The sequence below is a fragment of the Herpailurus yagouaroundi genome, unplaced genomic scaffold (assembly GCF_014898765.1).
Source record: "Herpailurus yagouaroundi ecotype Mexico unplaced genomic scaffold, PumYag 100, whole genome shotgun sequence".
Lineage (NCBI taxonomy): Eukaryota > Metazoa > Chordata > Mammalia > Carnivora > Felidae > Herpailurus > Herpailurus yagouaroundi.
The window spans coordinates 66,753,136-66,762,368 of NW_024412391.1; the positions used below are offsets into that span (position 1 = coordinate 66,753,136).

The 9,233-nt window shown below is 38.1% G+C and overlaps 1 protein-coding gene across 1 annotated transcript in view; it reads right to left on the bottom strand.

Moving 5' to 3' along the window:
• CDK14 (cyclin dependent kinase 14) overlaps window positions 1-8,566 on the bottom strand; it is a 633,016-nt gene extending 624,450 nt beyond the window's left edge. Inside the window, exon 1 of the mRNA XM_040471565.1 lies at window positions 8,515-8,566. The gene's annotated coding sequence lies outside the window, so the exon portion shown is untranslated. The remainder of the gene's footprint in view (window positions 1-8,514) is intronic.
• Between the last annotated feature and the right edge of the window lie 667 nt (window positions 8,567-9,233).

Below are 9,233 nucleotides of genomic sequence, written 5' to 3' on the forward strand. Positions count from 1 at the left end.
TTATTTTATTTTATTTTATTTTATTTTATTTTATTTTATTTTATTTTTAAAAAAAATTTTTTTCAACGTTTATTTATTTTTGGGACAGAGAGAGACAGAGCATGAACGGGGGAGGAGCAGAGAGAGAGGGAGACACAGAATCGGAAACAGGCTCCAGGCTCTGAGCCATCAGCCCAGAGCCTGATGCGGGGCTCGAACTCACGGACCGCGAGATCGTGACCTGGCTGAAGTCGGACGCTTAACCGACTGCGCCACCCAGGCGCCCCTCATGAAATATTTTAAAGTATAAAAATATATTAGGAAATGGAATGGAAATATAATTTCAAGAAGAAAAACAAACAAAAGACAATTTCCTACGGGTAAAGAAGAACTTATTTACGTATACTTAAAATGTATGATAGGGCATCAAATCACTATAGTATTTAGATTCTACTAGATAGTTATCAAATAGTGATGTGACAGTTTATTTTTAAATGTCATTATGTATAATGTGTTGGAATTTATATGTATATTTGCAACTCTTTCAGTATCATGAAGAATTTTAGGCACCAACTTAGAAATGTGGTGAGAAATTTACTGCTTCGTAAAATATTTTTAGGAGTACTTGAGTGCAAATGACTAGAGACAATGAAAGGAGAAAATTATGTTAGACAAGAAAATGAGCAAGGAAAGAACAGGCCCACTGTTGAGACTGATGGCACAGTGAAATATGATGACAAAGGACCTGTCTGTGCACATTTGCTTTTGTGTCCTTTATCAAAGTGAAAGATCTAACAAAGAATGATTGAATGGACATTGGTAAAGGGGAAGAGAAGTTCAAGATGGAAAAAGAAATTGTAAGAGTGTACCCCATCTCCCCTGGGTAGTAAGAATAATGATTTAAATCAGCCAGGATTGGGGCAGCTAGGTAGCTCATTTGGTTGAGCATCTAACTCTTGGTTTCAGCTCAGTCATAATCTCAGACTCATGGGATCGAGGGGCACCTGGGTGGCTCAGTTGGTTAAGTGTCTGACTTCAGCTCAGGTCATGATCTCAAGGTTTGTAAGTTCGAGCCCTGCATCAGGCTCTGTGCTGACAGCTCAGAGCCCAGAGCCTGCTTCAGATTCTGTCTTCCTCTCTCTGTCCCTCCCTTTCTCGCATTCTGTCTCTCTTTCTCTCAAAAATAAATAAACATTAAAAAAAATAATCATTTAAAGTCTAGGGTCATGCGATCAAGCTCTTCATGGGGCTCTGTGCTGGTAAGCATGGAGCCTGCTTGAGATTTTCTCTATCCCTTTGTCCCTCTCCCCCACTTGTGCATGTGCTCTCTCTCTAAAATATAAAAATTTTAAACAATTAAATCAGCATGGATTGACTCAGAATTCAGACTCTGCCACTTCTCATCTATGTGACCATGGGCAAGATGCTTAAGCCCCTCATGTGTATTATGGGCATACTGTGACACAGGTTAAATTTTATAGAATGTAAAGTGCTTTGCTCAGAGTCAAGCATGACAATACATAAATAGTGGCTATTGTAATTATGTAGCTGTGGGCTTTGGAGCAACTTCTCCACCTTGAGCTTCACTTCCCTCCTCTCTACCACAGTTATAATAACATCTACTTACTAGGATTACCGTGAGGATTAAACTGATAATAAACCCGAGAACTCTTATAATATAAAGAAGGCATTCAGTTAAATTAGTTCTTTCCCCACTTCTTTCTCTAGCTTCCTATTGATTTAGACAATTCTATGGACCCCTGATGGGACATGATGAAAAAAAATCTATTTCCAAATACTAATTTATAAAATACTATATTACTTTTATTGTGTCTACTGGTAAAGAGACTAAATCTGAAATGATTCTTTTTCTTGCTGATTAAAGAGACCAAGGTCTCATATTACAAATGACCCTACCCTTATAGATATGACCTTTCTGCCTTACTAGCAAATCTCATTAATGACAAAATTATTCTCATGAAATTGTGAAAGGCAAATATGTTGCTGATCTATGACCACATAATCAATCCTCTCATAAAAAGGACTTCCTCACAAAGAAAAAAATTCCTCCCAAGTGTTTCCTTTTCTCTTATGAGTGAAAAGATAAAGCATTTATTAATTTGTGGGAATAAATGTTGTTCATTAATGTGATTCACTTATTTTAGACAGCACCAAATATGGCCTCTCTTTGTAGTTTTGATACAAAACAAAGCCTGGTTAAGATGAGCCAGGATGCCGGGAAAGGAATTGGGGAACCAAGTTTAATGGAAAAGGCAGGGAAGGTGTCTAAAACCACTTCCTCCACTTTAAACTGTGTGATAATGTCTATTCAGCTGTTTTCAGAAATAGGCTGCCAAGTTGTTGTTCCCCGTTGAGGGGAGGGGTGTAGTGACCCTGAAGAGTCAAAATGCATAGGAAGGCTCCATAGCGGTCAGGATCCCAGCAGGAAACAAATGTCACACTCCGAATGAGTGAAAGAAATATGTTTGAAGCAGGATAGTAGGTATGTGGGCATCCATTATACTAGTCTGTCTATATTTGTCCATGTTTGAAATTGTCTATGGTGAAATATATAAAAACAAAGAGAAGAGTGTAACAGACAGACTAATCAAAGTCATGCAAAGCTGTGGGCAGGAATTAAAAAAGAACTAGGGAAGGTGAAGTCTCTGTCTTTTGCTTCCACCCCCACCTCCACCCCTTGGAGTGGCAACAATGGGAAATGCTAGAACAGCAGTTTGAAGGCACAAAGGAAAGAACCCAACTCCTGGCACCCAGGGAGACCAGAAACTCTAGGAAAGGGCCACTTCTCAGGAATTGTGGCCTTTGGTGGCGGAATGCAGCCGCTGGCAACCAAGGCCCAGCACATACTCTGCAGCTCAGTGCAAACTGACAAAAGCAAGAAATGAAATGCTGTTAAAGGTCCCAAATTATAAAGCTTTAGCTTTTCTTCCACAGTCTCTCTTCCTTCTCTCTTGACCAGTCATGGTTTTAAATGTTTCAATTGAAAACCTTTCTAAATGAAGAAAAATTAGAAGTTTAAATTATTAACATGAATTTTGCCATTTACAGTGTACAATGTTATTTATTTATTTATTTATTTATTTATTTATTTATTTATTTTTGGTGTACTTACTTACTTACTTAAGCAATCTCTACATTCAACATGGGGCTCAAACTCAAAACCCGGAGATCAAGAGTTACATGCTCTTCCTACAGAGCCATCAGGCGCCCCTACCATGTGCAATGTTCATTTTAGATGCAACATGAGAGCATTTAACACATGCAGGATCACTGAAACAAAACAATTTGTATTCCATAGTTTGTATGTACATATGTATTTTTTTTAATTAGAAAAATATAAACACTGCACAAAAGTAACCCGTTTGTTTATTTCACTTCTTTATATACAGACATTGTACTGACACTGTGCCTTTGGCTTACTGATGAGCAAAGAGGAACTAAAAAGAAAAGCAACTGTGGATTGTCCTATATTTCTCTTTCTTTCTATGGCATCACTTTTAGTGTAAGTGGTTGGCTAATACAGTGAAGTAACATGAGTAATAAAGGATATGGTAAGAGTTCTTTGGTTGTTTGTGTTTCTTAGAATGGTATTCATTACCTTTTTTCTGAATTTGAAGCAAATTTTAGTTCAAATGGAAGGAGGCATTTTAGGGTTTAATCAGTCATGGATGTGATATGCTTTACCTTGTACTTGCTTTGAGTCTCACTGAACTCCACAGATGTACAAGAATCCTATTATCATGGGGCACTGGAGATGCTATATGCAAATGGTACAACCAGAAATGGCAGAAACATATAATGCATATCTCCTCTGTTCATGTATCAGACCTCACTAACAAAACACATGTTCAAAGATAGAATTAGGAATTTCAAAATTGTGTCAGCAAAGCATTAAGTCAAGTATGGGACCCTTCTCAGCATGTGGCCCTATTGACTACACAGGTTTCACACTCTGCTGCCAACCCCATGACCAGGCAAGGAAGGAGCCAGAGTATCAGTGCCTTTTATTCTAGTTGCCCCACCTCCCATAGGTATCCTCACTGGTGGATCCTGTTAGAAAGCAAGGGATCCAGGGATGCACACAAGGAGAATAGTCTCCTGAGTTACAGACTAAGGGAGAGAGGGTGGAGACGGGGTCTGGAGGGACAAACAGAATACCCAAAACAGACTGCTAGCTCTCATATCTCTTTCCAAAAATTGCAGTTCCTATTTAATTCAGCTAAGATAACAAGGACCAGGTGGGCCCCAGGTGTGGCTCCAGATGTTTATGGGGGCTTACGCTGATGCAGTTTTATGAGCCCTCTACAAACATTAATTAATTAAAAGTGCAAATATAAACTCAGTATAAACTGGCTATTTATTTAGAATGAGAAAAGAAACCACAGTAAAATACTGGAGCTTGAAAGGTTCGAGTCCTCTTCTTCTGAGGTCTCTAGGAAATATACCAAAAATGTCCTACACAGACATGCTTCCTGATTGCTCCCTGGATTCCCCTTCCCTCCCAGAACACTCTACAACTCCAAGCAACTCTCACCACTCACAGGGGCCTGGGGAATTGAGGAGCCTTGAAGATTAAACTTTATTAGCTTTATGATAAATTTCTCTGTAGGCCCCAAAACCTAGAACATAGAATTAAATGACTGTGGAGCAGAAGCATTTCCTAGCAGGCAAAAATTGTGGGCCTTGAGCCATGATGTGACTCCTTCCCCTATTACACATGCCAGAGGCAGTGAGCACAGAGTTTGGGCTCCTCTGATCTAATGCTTTTTCACTGTAGTCAGGAAATTCCATTAAGGTTCAGATACACTATATAGGAAACTGAGGAGGTAGTGGATAGTCATGGCCACTCCTTTGCATCCTTTATTTATTATCTATCGCTTGCACTGCTTGTTGGCTAACTTGGAATAAGCCAAAGGGAAAAACAACGTTAGGACTCATTGTTCTTGGTCACCTTCAAATCCTGACCAGACTCTGTGGCCTAATCAACAGGTTCTTCTGTAGGCATAAAATATTATTGGGCTTTCCTCATAGCAGCCAAGGCAACAGTAGAGCCCATTTAGATTCAGAAAAAAAAGAAGCAACAGTTCAATTAGATAAAAGGGTTGCCCTTGATACAGTCCTGGGGTCTGCACAGGAGCCCAAGGGAGGAGGGAAATAGGTGGATGAGGACAAAAGAAAGGAATTACAGGTATATTTAGGAAACTGCAAAGATGATAAAGAAAGATTTCAAACTTTGCTAGGGCCCTGGGGTTGGTGAACTCACTATTTGCTATTGATAAGCATGGGGGAAGCTGCTGATATCTGAACTAAGAACATGGGCTTAACGTGAGAGCATTTGATCTAAATAAGATAGCACTTAAGTCCATAAGTTCAAATCTTGATCTTAGTTCTTCAAAGCTATTAGACTTTGGTCAAGAAACAACTCATTCTCTCTGTGCCTCAGTTTTCTCATCTGTAAGATGAAGGTAAATTACATTAAATTACATTATGTCGAGCCACAACACATTATCTTATTATGTTGTATTATATGGAGCTCACCTCATAGTGTTGTGTGAGAATTAGATAAGCAAATCCTTACAAACACCACCACTTACAATAGTTCTTAGTACATGTGAGATAATAGAAAATATCTATATTGGTCTCTGCCCACAGTTCCTGGCACAGAGTTCCTAAAATCCTTGCAATTTCCTAAGTGATAAGGGCATTAGGAACATCTTCTGTTCCAATATTTGGTCTTTGACCACAATTCCTGACACAGAGCTCCCACATCCCTTGAAATGTCTTGGATGATGGCAGTGTATTTTTGTTGTTGTTGTTCTAACAAGGTGACTCTTAGCGGGCACCTGGAGGGCAGGCTGGTCACCGGAAGACGGAGCCACAATTAGAAGCTTGGATTGTCAGCCTACCTTCTAGTCTCTAGAGAAGGGAGAGATCTGAACATGAAGTTAGTGATTGTTCATGCCTCCATGATGAAGCTTCCATAAAAATCCCCAAAGTACAGGGTCTATAGAGCTTTTAGGTTGGTGAACACATGCAGTGCTGGGGGAAGACATGGAAGCCCCATGCCCCTTCCTCCATACCATGTCCTCCCTGTCTCTTCCACCTGGATGCTCATTTGTATCTTTCATCATATCCTCTAATAAACTGGTAAACAGAAGCAAGTGTTTTCCTGAGTTCTTCGAGGTGTTCTAGCAAATAACTGAATCAAAGGGAGAGGAGGACCTGGGAACCTGTGGAATCTGAAGCCATCTCCAGGTAGATAGTGTCAGAATTTATTTAACTTGTAGGACACCCAGCTGGTGTCACAGAATTTCTTGGTGGGGGGAAAACTCCACACATCTGGTGTCAGAAGTGCTGTGAGTGAGGTAGTAAGTAGTGTGAGAGTAAAAGATACACAGGAGGAGTGGTATAGCTTTTTCTTACACATTACACAATTAGTGCTCAAAAAAAGTGAGAAAGTATTACTATGAAAAATGGTTCCAAATATAGCACTTAAACACATTTGGGCAATATTTAAAGCTGTACAATTTCTGAAACAGATGAGGAATTTGATCCATTTGTTTTTATTAAATAATTTTACAAAAATTATCATTTTGAATGGATGGATGTTTTCACATTTAATCTCTAGCCAAAGTTAAGTATTGTAAAATTTTCATTAATAAAACACAGTCACTTCTTCTTTTAAAAACAAACAAACAAAACACAATAATTTCTGAACTTTTCTCACCAAAAAGCAGAGGTACACTTTACCTCTTCATACCTTGCAGGTAATTTTTCCTGGCCGACCATTCCCAGACACTGAGGAAATATTTTATTTTCTTTTTTAACTTTAGTCAATTTATATACTGACATATGGAGATTAGATGGAATAGCAGATTCCGCTGAGCAAAGAGCTAGCTGCGTTCTTTGCTCAAGAATGGTAACTTTAGCTTAGAATCAAGTTTGAGTAAAATAATTTAGAAAATGTTAGGGAGGTTTGCTTATCAGTCTTGTTTGATTCTAGAGGTTGACTTGAAATAAAACTGCAAGAGTGAGACTTTCTCGATTCTTATACACCTCTAAGCAAGCACATCACATAACCTCCTTGACTTCCATGTCCTTATTCACTAACGGATAATGGGGAAAGTGTTGCCTCACTTCACCCCGAAGGTTTTTGTGAGGATTAAAAGGAAAGAATTGTTTTTAAAAACTGAAAATGCATAGCTGCATGCAAAAGAATGAAACTGGACAACTTTCTTACACCATACACAAAAATAAATTCAAAATGGATTAAAGGCCTAAATCTAAGTCCCCAAACCATGAAACTCCTAAACAATATACAGGTAGTAATCTCTTGGACATCAGCGTTAGCAACGTTTTTCTGGATATGCCTCCGTAGGCAAAAGAAACAAAAGCAAACTATTGGGACAACATCAAACTAAAAAGCTTCTGCACATCAAAGGAAACCATCAAGAAAACAAAAAGGCAACCTAGATACGAAGTTAATATTGAAAATATATAAAGAACTCATACAAACCAGCACCAAAAAATAATAATGATAATAACCTAATTAAAAATGCTCAAAAGACATGAACAGATACTTCTCCAAAGAAGACATGCTGATGGCCAACAGACACTCTAAAAGATGCTCAACATCACCAATCATTAGGTAAATGCAAATCAAAACCACAATCATACTAGTCAAAATGGCTGGTATCAAAAAGACAAACAATGGCAAGTGGTGAGAAGGATGTGGAAAAGAGGGAATCCCCATAAACTCTTGGTGGGAATGTAAATTAGTGCAGTACTATGGAAACAGTATGGAGGCTCCTAAAAAAAAATTAAAAATAGAAATACCATATGATCCACTAATTCTACTGCTGGGTATTTACCCAAAGAAAATACAAACACTAATATGAAAAGATATATACATCCCTGTGTTTACTGCATCACTATTTGCAGTAGCCAATATATGGAAGCAACCTAAGTGACCACTGATAGATGAGTGGAATAAGATATGGTATACATATATACAATGAAATATTACTCAACCATAAACAAGAATGAGATCTTGTCATTCACAACAACATGAATAGACCTAGAGGGTATCATGCTAAGCAAAATAAGTCACACAAATAAATAAGTCAGAGATATGATTTCACTTATATGTGGAATCTTAAGAAACAAAACAAATAAACAAAAATAGACTCATAAATACAGAGAACAAACTGGTATTACCAGAGTGGGGGGAGTGGAGAGATGGGCAAATAGGTAAAGGGTTTTAAGAAGTACAAACAACCAGTTATAAAATAAGTAAGTCTTGGGGATGAAAAGTATAGCATAAGAAGTATAGTCAACAATATTGTAATAACATTGATTAGTGACAGATGGTGAGCATCGTGTAACTTACAGAATTATTGAATCACTGTTGTACACCTGAAACTAAAATAACATTGTATGCCAACTGCACAATAAATAAAAAAAACAAAAGCACTCTATAAATGCAAGAATTTACTCAAAAAACTTTTTTCTTACCCAATTTCTTTTTTGCATGTCATTCAACAGCAGGCAGACTGGATTATGTCAGGAGCAACAGTCCTGAATTAATCTGATTCACGTCTTTAAAGTGCTCTTATCAATATCTATAAAAGAAAAATCAATTTGATTAATCAACTGGAATTCTTTTTTTTGGGACGGTGGCAAATTTAAATACAGTTTTATTTAAGACATTGCATTTTCCACTTAACAAGAGAGTGTTTAAGTGCAATGTCATTTCCTTTCCCAGTAACATATTCCAAATTCAAGTATTGAGAATGCCCAGTTTATTTACTATTGCAGCTCGACTTAAATTTTATTCATTTTTAATGTTTTATTCATTTTTGAGAGACAGACTGTGAGAGGGGGAGGGGCAGAAAGAGGGAGACACAGAATCCGAAGTGGGCTCCAGGCTCTGAGTGGTCAGCAGAGCTTGATGAGAGGCTCGAACTCACTGACTGTGAGATCGTGACCTGAGCCGAAGTCAGACGCTTAACCGTCTGAACCACCCAGGCACCTCTACTATACCAGCTTGACTTTTATTTTTTTTTAATTTTTTTTGTTTTTTTTTTTTATTTATATATGAAATTTATTGTCAAATTGGTTTCCATACAACACCCAGTGCTCATCCCAAAAGGTGCCCTCCTCAATATCCATCACCCACCCTCTCCTCCCTCCCACCCCCCATCAACCCTCAGTTTGCTCTCAGTTCTCAACAG